The sequence below is a fragment of the Rattus norvegicus genome, chromosome 6 (assembly GCF_036323735.1).
Source record: "Rattus norvegicus strain BN/NHsdMcwi chromosome 6, GRCr8, whole genome shotgun sequence".
Taxonomy (NCBI): Eukaryota; Metazoa; Chordata; class Mammalia; order Rodentia; family Muridae; genus Rattus; species Rattus norvegicus.
In genome coordinates, this window is record NC_086024.1 from 124,925,199 (window position 1) to 124,942,807 (window position 17,609).

A 17,609-nucleotide genomic window follows, 5' to 3' on the forward strand; every position below is an offset into this window, starting at 1 on the left:
CCCTCCGCCCTCCCCTTCCTTATGGGTGTTCCCCTCCCAACCCTCCCCCCATTGCCGCCCTCCCCCCATAGACTAGTTCACTGTGGGTTCAGTCTTAGCAGGACCCAGGGCTTCCCCTTCCACTGGTGCTCTTACTAGGATATTCATTGCTACCTATGGGGTCAGAGTCCAGGGTCAGTCCATGTATAGTCTTTAGGTAGTGGCTTAGTCCCTGGAAGCTCTGGTTGCTTGGCATTGTTGTACTTTTGTACTTCTTTTTATATACTGTAATAGTTATAACAGTGATCAAGCAAACTGACATTTGGGGTAAATACAGAAGAAACAGAAAATGTTAAAATTGATACTTTTTTTTATTAGCTTCTCTTTTAGATAATTAAAACTTGAGCAATCAGTTTTGCCCTTCTAAAAACATCTTTATTATGATATAATTCACATATCATAAAATCTGTGCCTTAATGACTACAATTTAACAGTTTAAACATGTTCACAGAATTGCACATCTATCACCACAATCTAATTTTAGAATATTTTAATCATCCCTAGAAGGAACTCCCTACCCACTGACCTCTCTCTCTCCCTCTCTCCCTCTCTCTCTCTCTCCCCCCCTCCCTCCCTCCCTCCCTCCCTCCCTCCCCCTCATTTAAAGATAAATTGCTTTGCCCTTTGGAAATAGAGCTGTGAGAACATTAGTGCCTCGCTCCTAGTCAGAACTCAACCACTGGACATCTCTCTGTGATGAAGTAACCTAATCGGTGTCAATCACAACTAATTAAACTATCACAGAGCAGAATTAGTGCTTTGAGGATGAATGAAGAATGAGCCTCAGAGCATAATGGAAAAGCAGGCTTTTGAGTTCTAAAAATAAACATTCGGAATGTGTTTGTCACTTAGTGGCTATTTAAACTTGGGGAATTTGTTTAATCTATGTTTGTTTCGTAGTTATAAAAAGAAAGAGGTAATGGCTACTTTTGGGGTTCCTGTGATTGTTAAATGAGGTGACAGACTGGGTACCCAGAGTGGAACTGGGCTTCTGTGTGGTGGTGGTGGTTGTACATGACTGAAGTGGTTATACACAGTGAGCAGACATACGTGCAGGCAAAGCACGCAGATACATTCATTTTTCTTCAAAGAATGCCTGATCGTTAAGCTACCTTCAATACCAACTCTAAGCTTGTGCAGAGGCCAAGGCACCCTCTTTAACATTTCACATTATTCAACATGTCTTTCTTTTTCTTCTGCCTCATCTTCCCCAATGCTGGAATTACAGGCATGGGCCACATGCCTGACTCAGTGCGCAAATTGGTGCCTGTGTGCGTGCATGTGCGTGTGCACGTGTGTGTTAGATAAGGTCTCACTGTGTTTCTCTGGCAGGCCCTGAACTGGCTATAATAGCAGATTGGCCTCAAACTCACAGAGATTCACCTACTGCATCTGCTGAGTGCTAGGATTAAAGGTGTGTGCCAACATGCTCAACATGTATTCCAGGAGGAGTTAAGACACAGACTACACCATTTCTTCACTCAGGAAGGCTAGTAACCCTAAGTGTAGGATCTCCGTGAGTTTCTGTGATTAATGACTATGTAGAAAATGGTCTGTGTTGTTTATAAGAGCACTGAGCAATGTATTGTTTTTCCTATATTTTCACCACCTGCTCGTTGAGAGGGTGAAGTGTCCATCAGGACCTCCTAATCATCAGATATGGAATATCCTCTCCATTTTAGGCACTGTCTATGGTTCACGGAAGGCAAGAAACAAAGTACCTATTGTAGTATGAGCCCTCATTTGAGGTATAACAGCTTAAGTGAGGCCAGTAGTATATTTTAAAACAGGAAAAAGGAAGGAATGGAAGAAAGGAAATGTCAGATCAGGCCTGTGGCAGATGTGTTTGGAGCGTGCCAGACGGGGTCAGAGAAAGTGGCCTTGGAGGCTGATTGAGGAGACTGCCCCAGCCCACCAAGGGAAGAGCATATGGGTCAAAGGGAACAGCTCAAAAAGGCTCTCAAGCTGGAGAACATGTGGAATGTTGCTGTTCCTGCGCTGACATGCAGAGCTGAGCCAGATAACAGGAGGCCCCGAAGTGCGGTGACATCATCTAATGAGAGCACTGAAAGCTGGGTCAGGCTGCTGAGTGGAGAGTGGGCGCTTAGGAGAGTGCGGATGTGGGCAGCTGAGTCAAGCAGTCTACAGAGCCTGTGCTGTTGATGGGGAAGAGCTGGAAAAGGCAAGCTACAGGGCCCAGGGAGGACTCACTGCGTACAGCATGTTTCTAGATCTCTTTCAAGGAAACAAGTTGAAATGACACACATCGATGCAGAGGTCAGCACAGTCAGCCTCGACTGCAGCCCAGCCTCTTAGAACTCGGGAGTCGCTGAACCTTGCCACACACGTTTCCTGAAGCCCAGAGGCAAGGTGCCAGAGTATGCCTGCGGTTTGGTGGGGAGATGAGTTACACAATCTCTTGCCACCAGGGGCCCATGAAATGACATGTAAGGAAGCTGGAGTCTCAGTAGCAGCTGTAACCTTAGGTAACTACTTCTTCGTTATAAGCATGTGAAACAGCAGCTGCTGTTAGTCAGACTGGTAACCCCCCTTATGGTAGCCCCGTTAGTCTGTACACTCAACAATGGCAAGACCTGTGCTGACCTCAGACCCATCAGCAGTTCCTCAACCCGCCTGGGTGATCACTACCAGCATGGAGGCCCTATCCTGCATGGAAGGAACAACTGTGGTAGAAGAGAGAACTGACCCTCACTAAGCAGCCTCACCTGTCCCTTTCCGTCATCTCAGAGTTCTGTGAGGTCATGGGCCTCACCTAGAAGAGAAGTAAAGCTGCACGTGGAGGCAGCCCCACCAGGCGCTCACAGATATGCGCTGCCTGGATGGTGCTGTGGGAACAGAGGAAAGCTAAGTCGAGCTTCTTGCTCCTGTGGAATTTGCAGTCTAATGAAAGCGACTCAGCGGGTCATGCCGCGTGAATTGATCCTACGGTGCTTTCCTGACGGTAGAGCACTCCATGCAGACCCTGAACTTAGAGTTGCCCAGCACTTGACTTACCATGGCTTCCTCGGCTGGTTGGATTCTGCAGTCTCGTGGGCTTTTACATCATCGCCATGCCTTTCCCTTCTCTACAGTGCTTACTGGCTTTCTCTCTGGGCTATGGCGTGAAGCCCGTATCTATCTTGTTTAGCCTAACCTAGCCCCTGGCAGGGAGCCTTATGTGCAGGAGGTGCACAGTACAGAGCTCTTAGCAAGGTTAATTAATGAAGATGGAGATGACATGGTAATGGTGAGCGATCTGCCTAGACTCCGTGCATAGTAGGTTAGGAAAGAAGCCTCAGAGGTGACTCCTCAGTCAGGAACATGGCTGATAGGTGGATGGAGTTCATCACTGACGTCATTATCAACACTGTAGAAATGAGGAGACAGCTACAGGAAGACAAGAAATTTGACTACAGAGCTAGCTCACTGGTAAAGCCCTGTGTAGAATATGTGAGGACCTGGGCTCCATCCCAAGCACACATCAAAATCAACATAACGGCATACTTACTGTGAGACTTCAAGAGGGGTTTTTGTCCACAGAGGTTTGAGATTTCGTTGTGGTGGTTGTTGGTAACTTTTGGTGAGGTTTTAATTTGGTTTTCTTTGGTTCTCTCTCGGGCTCATCGCTGATACCTTAAGGCTTTGTGATTTTTCCCACTGGGAGCAAGCAGAGCAGGCTAATGCCTGATGCTGGGAGCACCCAAGAAACACAACAGAGGGTTTCTCATAGCCAGGCATGGTGGCACATACGTGTAATTCCAGTCCTCCAGAGCTTGAAGTAGGAGGATCACCATGAGGTCAAGGCCAGCCTGGGCTAGAAGGCAAGACCTATCTCAGAAAAACAAACACAAAGGAGATGAGGTTTGTCATATGCTCCATCGCCAACCAAGCCATCTGTCCTGGTTGAAGAGCCATTGGCTGTGTGACAATCTTCCTTCTACATTAAAAACCACTAGGTAGCCATTCATTCTGGACACTGTTCTTAGCCAGTTGTCCAGCGCATCTGTTGATTTACCCAGCACTTACTAAGTGCCAAGCACTTTGCTAAGTGCTGGCAATACAATTATAAACAACCATTGGCCTGCTTCTGGTGGTGGGAGTTACATAAAAGAAACACGCTTATTTACACAGTCAACAGGGTGTGTGTGTGTGTGTGTGTGTGTGTGTGTGTGTGTGTGTGTGTGTGTGTGTGTGGTGTATGACAGAGAAAAATAAGGCGGGATGGTAATTCAGGTGACGTTTATCTGACGTCTGCAGGACCAGATGAAGTTGAGGAGGATCACATGACATATGCTCAGTCCATTAACTCCCCTGACTAGTAGTCTGGACTAATAGGACCCCATGATAACCGTTTGGAAGTGGCAGCTTTTGCTGTCTGATTAAATGAATTAAGAAGAGGGTTTTGCAAATTGGCTTAAGTTGTTTGTAAAGTTGAAGTGATCACAGAGAAGTTAAACAAGGCACACGGAAGACTGACTAGCGGGCTCCGTCACCCACTCCACTGCGCGTAGGATGGGATGGGCCTAGGTAGTTGCTGCATCTTAAATGGGAGGGTCAGAGAAGGCCTTGTTGATTCCTTTAACGAGAACAGGAAGTGAGGTAGGTTCCCTGTTTGTGGAGAGCTGAAGGAGAGCAAGGCAGGAGTGGGCACAGAAATAGGCTTGGAGGAGAGGCAGCACTGAGTGCTCTGTCCAGATAGGAGGAGAGGTCAGAGAGCAGCGTGTGGCCAGACTTTTCTTCCTCACTGTTAGGGGCAGAAGTTCCTGAGGCTTTACTAGTCCCGGGCCTGGGAGAGAGTTATACATCAGTGAATTTTTTCATTTGGATTGGCTGGAGTCCATCTGTGCTTTTAGAAGACTTATTCAGGGCTGAAGAGACGGCTCGGTAGCCAACAGCATGTCTGCTCTTGGCAGAGGACTCAAGCACACGTTAGGTGGCTCACAGTCACCGGTAACTCCAGCTCTGGGCAGTCAGATGGCCTCTCCTGGACTCTGCGGGCACTCGTATTCATGTGTATATAACCTCCCCCCCACTTATCCCCACCACACACAATTAAATAAAACTTCCCTTTTTAAAAATAAAGGCACTTTATGCCTGTAACTTTTTAGAATAAGGGCTTTAAATATCCTCAACTTGGACTTATATAAAAATAGTATGTTTCTCAACAGAGCACTATTGGTATTGACTCAAAGTAGTCAATAATGTGTATAGAAATGATAAAATGATAGTCTTATAAGAGATTATCAGGATCTCACAAGATCTGAGTTTCTAATCTACAAAAATTTATCAGCTTAGAGGTGTGCTTTGCTGTGGTAGTTACTGTCCGTTCTTATTTCCCAACCAGCTGTAAGCGAGGCCTCGAGGATGCCGTCTTAGGATGCCATCTTCCACAAAGCAGAGCGTTCTAGACTCAAGCTATGCAGCCTTCCCCGCCCTCCTTTAAGCAATATGGACTTATGAGTATGGGTATCTGCCGGGGTGTCCGTTTGTGTAGCACGTGGGTGTGGTACCTTTGGAGGCCAGGCGAGGTCATTTGCATTTCCTGGAACTGGAATCAGAGGGCCTTGAACCACCACGTGGGTGCTGGGGCCAATCTGGGTTCTTTTAAAATGTATTTAGTTTGAGGCAGGGTGTTGCTAAGTTATCAGTCCTCTTGTCTCAGCCTCATGATAGCTAGGGTTAAAGGGACACCCGCCATGCCTAGTTCAGTGTGGGCTACTGAGGCAATCATGATAAACACAGGCGTACAAGACACCGGTTGTTTAACACAGCATATCCCTTTAGGTTTCTTTGTTTGTTTTTATTTGTTTAATGAGCAGTATACTCCAAGGATAAAGTAGTAAGTACTTATACCAGTAGCGTGGTCAGTTGATATATTGTCAGTTATTGTCTACACTGTATCATTGTAGACTAGAAACTTTATATGGCCGGTGGTGTATTGGGCTCATTTACGCCAATATCGCCATCAACTTTACCATGACTATAATAACTGGACCGTCGGGGTTTGGGGCTCTAGCATGTTACTATGCTGATGTATGCTATACATGATGCCTGTGTGTACTGCAATGCCATTGTGTGGTGTATCACTGGATTTGATAAGAACACTTTAAAGACCCCTTCCTTCTCCGTGTTGTTAATATAAGTACACAATGAAAGGGCATGGGCGGGTAGCCCACTATTCCTATTCCTGCACCCTCGCCACTGTACTCGCCAACTTAAGCCATCGTCATTAGTCGCCTGGGTGCTCAGTAGCTTCAAGCTCAGTGCACCGTTCAAGCCTAGCACCTCAGAAGTGATATTACCTGACCTATATTCAAAGGAATGATACGAGACAAGGTGCAAAGATCAGACTCCAACATGGATGCCATTTTCTAGTCTCGCCATTTATATTTTGGGAAATTTATAATATGGGCATTTTATCTGATTTAATGGAACCTTCTCAGGATAATGATAGAAAATATATGAGGATGTTGCCCATTAGGCCATATAATGTATTTAATATTTGTTAGACCTCTTTAGATTCATGAAATCAGGTCTAAAGTTTTTGTCTGATTTTCATATATAGCACATTAACATACATACAGTATGTGACTTAAAGACTTGTCTGTGGGGACTAGAGAGATAACTCAGAGGAAAAGAGTGCTTGCTGCTCTTTTAGAGGACCAGAGTTCAAATCTCAGGGCCTGACTCAGACTGCCCACAATTGCTAGTAACTCCAGTTCCAGAGAATCCAACACTGCCTTCTGACTTCCACAGACTTCTGCATACACATAGCATACACATAGGCATGCTTGCAACATACACAAATCACTTTTAAACACTTGTCTTTAGACTGCATTTTTTAAAAACTCAGTTTGAGGCTAATTTGATAACTGATAAGAATTACTCAACCTTCCAGTGACTAAGTCACTACCCAAAGACTATACATGGACTGACCCTGGGCTCCAACCGCATAGGTAGCAATGAATAGCCTAGTAAGGGCACCAGTGGAAGGGGAAGCCCTTGGTCCTGCCAAGATTGAACCCCCGGTGAATGGGATTGTTGTGGGGGAGGGCGGTAATGGGGGGAGGATGGGGAGGGGAACACCCATAGAGAAGGGAAGTAGGAGGGGTTAGGGGGCTGATGACCTGGGAAAGGTAATAACATTTGAAATGTAAATAAGAAATACCCAATTTAATAAAAATGGGGGGGGGGGAATTACTCAGCTGTAACACAAGTACTTTCTGCACATCTTTAATCCTAGCACTCAGGAGGCAGAGGCAAGAAGATCTCTGAGTTCAGGTCCAACCTGATCTACAGAACTAGTGCCAGGGCTACACAGAGAAATCCTGTCTCAAACAAACAAACAAGACAAGTACTTAGGACCAGATGTCTGTATTTCAGAAACTCAAGAGCTGGTACTTTATTTTGTGGCTAGGTTGACACAAGGTGTCTTTTATTCTCTTTTGTCTGGCTGTTTGTTTCTATGGAAGTTCTTTCTGGTCCTAATAAGATTTTCTTTCCATCTGCTTTGATCCTATCATGAAATCATCCCTCATTTGATGAGCATCCTGTTGGTAAGGGGAATTACCAGTACACGACAACAAATACAGTCACCAAATTTTTACTGCAGCACCAAGTAAGCAAGAAGCCGAGCTTTAGGAAGAAACCTTGACTAAGAAGATTGGGCCTTAGTGTAGTTAGCAAACCTGATGAGAACAATTATGGAAGCTAAGCATTGTGGGAGGCAAGAAATAAGGTGGTTACTAACACTGTCTGGAGCACTGTTACGGTTGCCTAGCAACTGATAGGCACTGTTTGATAGAGATGGAGCAGAAATGTTGGTGCTGCCACTCAGAGGAAAGGAGACAAGTGCTTGACTACAAAATCGCTGCTGGCTTTTCAGAGACTCATAAAAGGCATTCTCCTCAGCTGCAGTGCCGTTCTGTGCTTCAGCTCCCTGCTGTCTGCTCCTTAGAGTGTGAAGCAGCGACTGGGCTTTTGTCCCTTCCTTTGTCTGTGGTTTTTGGAGGAAATCGCTTAGGATCACACAAAAGAATACCTGTAGATGTTATCGAGTAGACTTGGTGGCCTGGTGCTCCCAAGATAACCAGGATTCTTTGAATACTTTGTTACAAATAATGTTATCAGCCCTACAGTCTGCAAATGATTCCTTTTGTACTTCAGAGATGATTCAAGGCCACTAACCACCTTTGCATTCTTGCATTCTGGTACAAGCAGAGCAAAGACAGCATTTCTTTGTTTATGCCCGTGTGAGCCAGCCTCCAGAAACATTATCCCTGGTGAGAAAATGTTTGCTACTGTCGGCTAGGGCCTGGAGGCCCTTTGTGTGCTGGCACTCCTAGTCATGAGGTATACCAGTGACTTGAGATAGAATGTCGTATGCAGTCCCCCACCAAGGACTGGCCTCCAGAAAAACCCAGAGATCAGCTGTGCCTTATATAGCATATATTTACTATATGGTGGATTAAGCCCCCTCCCTTTAGACCCTTTGCTTGGTGAAGCAGCAGCCGCCCAGTCTCCCTTCTCCCTACTGCTCCTGGCCTGCTGGGCTTAGTCCTCATTGACCTCCTACCGGGTTCGCTGCCAGCTGTGCCCTGGCTTCTCACCTAGCTAGATTTTAATTTCTCATCCAGCCAGACACAGGTCTATAATCCCAGCTACTCAAGAGGCTAAAGCAGGAAGGTTACAGGTTCAAAGCCAGTCTGGGCAACTTAGTGAAACCCTATCTCAAAATTAAAAATGAAAAGAAGGGTGGCCTTTGCTAAGCAAGTCAGCTTGTAGTGTAGTCATCGGGCCTGCAGTGAATTAGCACAACAGGATCATCAGGAGAGTGAGTACTCAGAGCAACAAAACCACTTCCTCCCTATCCAGGAAGCACGGGGGGGGGGGGGGGGGACCTGAACTTTATAATCTCCTTCAAGGGCCTACATTCAATGACCTAAAGACCTCATACACTCTTACAAGGTTACTTCCCAAATCTTTAGCTCATGAACATTGAGGCACACAGCCAAATCCTATTACTCCTCAAATCCTCTCCTGAAGCTGCACACAGTGTTTCCCTGTGAGAGTGATCTCTGTCTCCCCTAGCCCTCCTCAGTACCCCCAGGATACCCCTAACTGCCATAGCATGCACTCGCACGCACACACACACACACACACTCACACAGAGCCTGATCAAGCTACCAGAGTCACAGATCAGCTATCAATATCCCATCCCAAGGCCACACACCCAGCGTGCTATCCCTAGTGGCGTGCTCTCAAACGGCAGGAGCGATGAGTAAAAGACTGAACAGTTACAGGACACTTAACAGTGTTGGACAAGAGAACCAGCCAGATGACTCAGGCTGGGGTGCCATTTGCTTTTGCATGATGTGGCTGACATGGGTATGAACAGACTAGTGGTTAGAAGCCAGGGAATTTCAAATACTCAAGAAATGTTGTCAGCTGCCAGGCTGTGACTAGAATGGGCACCGAGTGAGCATGCAGAGTGTTTTGGAGCGCTCTGAAGTTCTTGGCGTCTTACCCCAACAAAGCCTGGCACAGAACACATACCCCGTAGACAACTTGTTGAATAAATGAAGAGGCGCGACACACAAAACCTGTCGGGCGGCAGTGAGTGAGACCCCCGGAAGTGGGGGCCAAAATAGATTGTTTCTCTCTGTAAGTCAGTTGTCTCGAGTCTTTTGTTACTCCGATGAATGTGATAGGCTTCAGGGATGCCTTAGGTAGAGGAATTGATGAACCTGGAGGTCCTGAGTCACTGGGGGAAGAGGGCCATGAGCTGGCACAGAGTATTGTATAGGGAAGAGTGGGGAAGGCCCCAGAAAGTTGTTGGGACCAGCTTTAGGGGCAAGCAAGTGGTTTTAGACTCTCTGGGTAAGGATCACTGAAGGCTTTCAAACAAGTGAGCCAGGTGATCCACAGTGCTTCGTAAACATTACTGAGAGCATCTAGTATTTAGATCTACTGTAACTGCCATATTTGTGATAAATTTCACTGCCGGCTTTCTGAGAACTCCATGGTCTCGGTGTTATTACACCTGTCTGGATATAGAAACAGGTGCACAGTATAGTCTGCTCACCTTGTAGATGGTTTAGCTGGATCTTGGATCTGTCTTTTTTTCCTCCACATCATACTGTTTTCCGGAGTCCATCTGTGGTTGGACCAGAACACAATGTGGAGGCAGACAGCCCTCCTGAGACACTGATACAGACTTCTAAACCTGGGACCCTGTGTGACAGTCGAGTGTGGCGAAAAGAGGAAGCCATGCACATGGCCGAGGATGGAGGGTCAGAGTGGCAGCAGGCCGAAAGCAGGAAGGAAGGAACACATGTCCCATAGATGAACACAGCTCTGTTGTGATTACAAACGTTGTCACAAGCTGTCTCAGTGGATGTCAGTAGCAAGCTAATATTCTTTCTAGAACAATAATTCTTGGCACTATTCTTTGTAAAGCTCCAAAGGTATGAGTCCCAGCAGCCTATAGGAAATGAAGCGAAGGTACCAGGCTTCATAAACTCAGGGGCATTGACGGGTGCTAGGTTTGAGAGGTAAACTAACCCAGTGCTGGCCATACCTTGATCCTGCTGGTCTTCATGGCTAAATAAACAGCCTACCATCATCAGTCAACAGAGATAATCCCTGCTGCTCTCTGCCCTTCCCTCTGTCCACTCAGTCTGTGCTGTTCACAGTGTTCCTTGGAGGCCTGTAAGTTCTGAAAACTCCTTTCAAGGCCACAACAGAGACAAAGGGAGAAGAGCACAGGCAATTCCTGCTTCTTCTTTAGACCTCAGTCTTTTGTTTGTTAAAAGGTTTCCTTTGAACAAAGAATTCTTCTGGCTTAAAAAAAAAATGGAGAAACTTTGAAGTATGATTAAAATATTTCGTTTCCCAGGACCCACTGTAACAAAACTTCATGGTTCTATAAAGGAATGAACTTCTCTCTTCTTTCCTCTGTGCCCTGCTTCATAGTTGCCTGGTCACCTGGGCGATTCTATCAGTCCTGCATCCTAACCAGTGAGCACACAGTAGTAAATCCAGATGTACCCTTACAGCTTCTCACACCCTAGCTCTCCCACCAGGAGAGGCCCACCAAAACAATGGTGCATTCCAGCAGCATTTGATTATCACACTGGTTGTAAAATGCTGTGATACAGTGCCTTAATACTTGAAAAGCAGTTTTTAAAAGAGGCCATGTCATTGGTCTGGAGAGATCAGTTGAGTTGTCTTTTTATTACACCTGTTTATGTTTTTACATGTGTGTAGTCAGAGGCTAACTCAGGGAGTCAGTTCTCTTCTCCTTCTCCTTCTCCTCCTCCTCCTCCTCCTTCTTCTCTTTCAGGGAGTTCTCCTGAAACTCAGGTTTCAGGCTTCTTGGCAAGTAACATGACCCATTGAGCCACCTCACTAGCCCCAGTTATGGAATGTGGTTTTGTTTTTTGTCTTACTAATTTGGTCTTCTGTTTTTAGGTTGGTTAGTTGGTTAGTTGGTTAGTTGCTTGCTTGCTTGGTAGGTAGGTTGGTTGGTCTGTCAACCGAGTTAAATCTAGGGCCCGTGTGTGCTAGGCAGGCACTCTCACTGAGCTATATCCTCATGTATAAGGAACTGTGACCATAACTCATTTTGAGTCCTTGATGCTGATGTGGTAGCCTCTGACGTCTTTATAATTGCACCGGTGGGATCAAGGATAGATAGTCCACTTAAAGACAAGAGTGTTCATGGAATGCCAGAGCCCCCACTTGGAGTTCACTGCGTGTATGAGGCACTGTGGACCATGGTTTGCCTGTGACTGGGGACAAGGTGGGGTCTTCAAGTAGATGGATTCGACTCGTCAGAAGGTGGACTTGCAGCAGCCCACACCGAGGGCAGCGTTCCTGCAGCACTCTGCTCGCTCTCACTTGTCCTTTCCTGTGGGAACCCCTTTGTTACTACCCGGTGTGAGCAACCGCACCTCTCAAGCATGGGTGCTCCTCTTCCATAGCTAACCTCGGAAGGAAACATGTGCAGACTTATTTAGTCTTCGCCATGCTGTTCTGTAGCGAGCACCTTTTCGCCCTCTGCAGTAACAGCAGGGGGCTTACGTCCCAGCCTTATCACGAGTCTGTGTTTCTGCCTTGCAGACTTGTGTTGTGGTTATGGCATCAGTGATGCAGCCTGGTTGATGATGTGTAGACCCATCTATACCAGAACTGTACAACTAGGGCGTCTGGGAAATATGCTGCCAGAGTGTCCTGTCACTTGATGAATCCCCCAAGGGAAAGAGTCAGTCACTGCCCATAAACTTACAAAGCCTTGGTGAGGGTAAGCACCGTTTATTAAGTACCATCCATGTGCTGGGACTTTATGCACCTTATCTGGTCGACCCCTCATGCCAGTGACAGGAGTCAGGTGTCCCTGTATTTACTGTTACGGAAGCTGATGGTTGGCAGAATAGCGCTAGCCGTGGTCAGAGTTCATGTGATTCAAGACCTGCGTATGCTAATCCTCTGTCCTCTGCATTCTTGCATTTAACTCTGCAGGCTCTTTCTCCAAACTTTGACTTAAAATGTTTTAGTCCTCCAGCTGCAGTCTTGGTTCTCTAACCACAAGTCTTAATCAGTTGTATCTTCTAAGCTGAGTGAATCAGCCCCTTTTCCCGAATGAAGTAGATGTTCCTTGCCTGCCTGACAAATTCAGAATGCGGTGTTAGGACAGATCTGGGGGCTGGAATAGCAGCCGACAGCTTCTGAAAGAGATGAGGCTTACGGGGGAGGAAAGGATTCGGGCTTGTAAGGCGTGGGCAAAGGACAGAGAGAGGATGTTGGTGATGGGTGGGGGTGTGGGTAATAAAGCATCACTCGGTCAGAAGCAGAAGAATCATGGAAGGCGGCAGCAGGGAGTAACACTGAAAGGCACGGAGCCAGCCTTAGGGGGTGGGGGGGCTTGTCTTGGATCCAGGCTCTGCTTGAAAGGATGTTTTCTGAGATCTACAGGAATCAGTACAGAATAAGAAACCTGAGGCAGAGAGAGCCATTTTGGAGTTCTGTGCTAGGGTAAGCGACCCAAACTAGAGCCTTTATTGGAAACATGTTACAGGCTACATTAGAAAAGTGACTAAAAAGGTTAACCTATAGAGCCAACAAGTCCATAATGCCTGAGATATCTGGGTCTGATCAAGTGAGACCAAACGGAAGGGAATTAGCCTGAAGATGGAGGAGCAGCCAGGCAGCCAGCCTTTAGATACAGGTGTGCTGGTGGGCGCCCTAATCCCAGTACTCAGAAGGCAGGCCAGAAGAATCTCTGTTCTGGGCCGCCAGTATCACATTTCTCTTCTTAAAACACTGGAGGAAGTCTTTAGAATTCTTCTCTGGAGCCTTCGGGGATTAGAAACGCTGCCAATACCTGGATTTTAGCCCAGTGTCATCCATTAGGAACTTCTTGTTGCCAGGGGCATGATAGTAAATTTGTTATTTGAAGGCATGGACCTTATGGCCATCTGTTAGAACAATAATAAACCAAAACACACTGCCTGCATTGGTCAGTTTCCTTCTCTGTAACAAGCACCCGAGAGAAAAGCTAACAGGAGGATGTGTGCTTCTGCTTACCACACTAGAGGTGGCAGGCCACTCTGCAGTGCTTGGCCTGCTTGTTCCAGGCCCATGGCGAGGCCAAACATTGTGGTAGGAACATATGGCAGAGACTTACCACAGGGAGAGCCAGGCACAGAAAGAGACACAGAGGACACAGGACCTGCCCCTAACAACAGACACAAGCCTCACCTCCTGAAGTCTCTTATCACCTCCACAGTAACACCATGACGTGAGCCCAGGAAACAGGCTTTGTGATAAGAGAGACTTCATATTCAAATAATCAAAAAAGAGACAGTGATGAAATACAGCTTCATAAAATTAAACAATTAGAAATACTGAACACCACTCCTAATCAGAGCAATCCTAGTTGAAGATGTATTCTGTCTATTAGTGTGCATAACTGTCCTAGATAGTATCCACTGAGTGTTCGCAGTGGCCCAAGAGAACAGCACTATTGTGTACTTGGAGAGATAATCTACATCAAGAAAGGTTTTAGAGGGAAATTTGACAACCTCAGAAATCCAACTTATGTATTCTGAAATACAACATGAATCATTTATAGTGTGAGACCTTCTTTTGCTTCACAGTGAGATTTTGTGTGTGTGTGTGTGTGTGTGTGTGTGTGTGTGACATTTAATTGCAGCCCATAGAGGGAAACAAGAGCCTGAAGGCAGTACACAGAAGCCTAGAGCCAATGCAGAAGAAAAGCAATGTGCACCCTGTGTCTGTGTGTGAGTGTGTGTGTGTGAATGTGTATGAGTGTGTGTGTATGCGTGAGTGTGTGTATGTGTGAGTGTATGTATGTGTGAGTGTATGTATGTGTGAGTGTGTGTATGTGTGAGTGTGTGTGAGTGTGTGTGTGCGTGAGTGTGTGTGAGTGTGTGTGTGTGAATGTGTGTGTGAGTGTGTGTGTATGGGTGAGTGTGTGTGAATGTGTGTGAGTGTGTGTGTATGCGTGAGTGTGTGTGAATGTGTGTGTGAATGTGTGTATGCATGAGTGTGTGTGTGTGAATGTGTGTGTGTGAGTGTGTGAGTGAGTGTGTGTGTGAGTGTTGTGTGAGTGTATGTGTGAGTGTGTGTGTATGCGTGAGTGTGTGTGTGTGAGTGTGTATGCGTGTGTGTGTGTGTGTGTGTGTGTGAGTGTGTGTGCAGAAAGCGTACTCCTAGGGGCGTTAGGGAGCAGATGACAGCTGCAATGGCTGTGGCCTGTCCCTCCCTTCTCACTACAGCTGCTCAGTCTGAGCCTCAGCAGTCACTGTTAACCCTGACAGTTGGCTGTGCGAGTGTCAGTCCCCACCTCAGACATTCCCAGGGGTGTGGCAGCTCAAGCTTTGGTTTGTAAGCTATGTCTTGGCTTTGCACAGCTGCTGCCTAGACTGTTGACTAATGGAGATCCAGAGAAATGCTTCATCAGCCAACGTGTCCCTGTAACCGCAGTCACCCTGAAGGACACAAAAAGTTAACAGTGAGCCCAGTCAGCAGCTCTGACGACGATGCTCAAGGTGGTGCTGGCCGTGACAGCCACTGCCATCCCCAGTGCTTAGACTCTGTGTTACTCATGAGGATGAACCCAAAAGAGTCTTAGGAGTGTTTGGAGGGTGACCGGGAGACAGCTGTCTTTTTATAACACACACTCTGTTACTGTGTCACTGTCACTGTGCACTGGCTTACTCCGTTGGCATGAGGTGGGAGCTGAACCTGGTTCCCTACTTAGGTCCTCCAAAGCTCTTCTGACTCCTGGGGCTCACTATGTGTTTTTCTAGTGTAGGATATACCGTCTGTCTTCTCTATGATACCCACCCAATGACAGAGGCCACACAACCTGACCTGAGCGTCTGTGTTCATGGCTTTAATTCATGCTCATGGTTCTAGCATATTGCTTTCACTTTGTCTAACGTTTACTTGCTCTGTACAGAATCCTGTACAGCTCATAAAGCAGTACAGGATCTCACATAGCTATATTAACCAGCTCCCACAATTTCAAAAAGTCAGATTTCTTGACAAATATTTGCACAGACATTTACATTAAATGCAGTCTTCTACCTCTATAGCCTGGACTTGAGCTTAACTGACACACCCTGTCCTGAAAAGTTGTTTTCCCCCCACTATTACTTTATTAGTAGTTTTGACAGTTTCTAGTAGACAGTAAAACTTGACACACCACGAATCCTTGTCTACAGCCACACCACTAAATGTGCCCTAGTTTATCTAAATGCTACCCTGTAGAGTTGCATCCCTTAGAGAATAAAGTGATTCTTCCCTTTCTAATACTCAAGCACCACTCCAGATATAGCAAGAGCAAGGAAGTGGACCTTGTGCTGCTCGGTCCAGAGGGGGCAGGAGAGAGCAGGAAGGATGAAGGCCCAGGGCTCTGAGTAGAAAAGAGCAGCTGGAGTCCCTTCCAAGTTCCAGGAACAGAACTCTGCATGAGCCTCGGGTATCTCTTTGCCTTGTAGAAGACACTGGTGGCTTCTCCTGCCTGTCTATACCACCCACACCCAGAGCAGACAGCAGGAGAGTTTGGAAATACATTCCCAGGCTTCCTTGCTGCCCCAGGTGCCAGTGATTCAAAGCATTACTCATAGTGTAAGGAATTATTAAAGATGACATTTCAAGGAATGTTGATTTGTCACCCAGACAACCTACAAGTGTCTTTCATGTCTCCCAGTACTCAGGATAGAATTTTGAAGGCTGCAGATACTCGGATTCTGTTAGACAAGTATAATAGCAGGCTAGGCGGAAGCCATCTTAGTGTCCCTGTGGTCTCCGTTTATCCTCACTATGGAAAAACCCTTAACCATGGCATCGGAGGGAACACAGTTAATGAGAAGCCTTTCTGAGGGCACCTTTGGCCCTGAGTATCATGTTGCTGGCCTTCAAGGGAGTTATCAGAAGGTAACAATCTAGAAAGTAAGAGGAACTTTGAGAAGACAATCTCCACCTCAGCCTGATGATTAATTTTACCAGTAAACGTTTGCCTCGGCATGAGGAAGGTGCGATCATTACTGACAGGTGAGAAGCCCAAGAGCCAGCTGACTTTCCAAGGAAATGATTTCCTAAACTAACTCTCCTACTTGTGCGCTGTTTCTCTGTGACCGTGTGCCGCACAGAAAGACTCCCGGCCCCCAGTGTGCTCCAACTGCTTGAGAAGGCAGGTCCATCTGTAAATGCTTTTTGAGCAAGGTCTCATGTAGCCCAGGCTGGCCTTGGGCTCCTGATCTGCCAGCCCCCTCCTCCAGGGTTGGGCAGTTACACTCATGAACTGCCACACCCAATTCCTCATCTTCATCTGTAAAGAGAAATAGGACTTGGGCAAATGTAGTTGATGTTTTTAAGGCCGTGTGGTAGGTTTAATCGGATTAATTAGAGAGCACCTTTCCTAAAGTTGCACACATTTGTCAGGAATACCGTATACAATGTACAGTGATCAAGTGAGAATGAAACCTGTTTCCATCTCTGAGTGTTTACTCATCTCTTGGAGTTTTCCAGCTCCTGCCAATTTAGCCCCTTTTATATCATAAGTTCTCAGTACTTACAGCTCGTAGGGCTGTTGATTATTTTCCCTTGGTGCTCACACAGCCTTTAGATACTGTAAGTGCTGCTCCTCAAGGAGGCTTCCAGATCTGTACCGGCTGGATTCCCCGAGTGAGGCCTGTGACTGAAGTGTATGAGGTCTTCAGCAGTAGGCTTTACCTTTGTATTCTGCGAGGTAACCAAGAACAGTAGCAATAGCCTATATTGTTTGGGGGTATGGTGGATCTTTCTGACCAACAACTTGAAGGGAAATATCCCCTATCTGGCACTGGAGTTTTTGTTTGATAGAGTGTGGCTCCTGAGGAAGGGGAGATAAATGCATATAAGTTTATAAAATAATAGGTTTCTGTCTTAGTTAGGGTCTTACTGCTGTGAACAGACACCATGACCAAAGCAAGTCTTACAAAGGACAACATTTAATTGTGCTGGTTTACAGGTTCAGAGGTTCAGTCCTTTATCATCAA

The 17,609-nt window shown here is 46.4% G+C and overlaps 1 protein-coding gene across 4 annotated transcripts in view; it reads left to right on the plus strand.

Annotated features, from left to right (window-relative positions):
• Positions 1 to 17,609, plus strand: part of Tdp1 (tyrosyl-DNA phosphodiesterase 1) — a 67,826-nt gene that overhangs the window by 32,378 nt on the left and 17,839 nt on the right. The window lies entirely within an intron of this gene.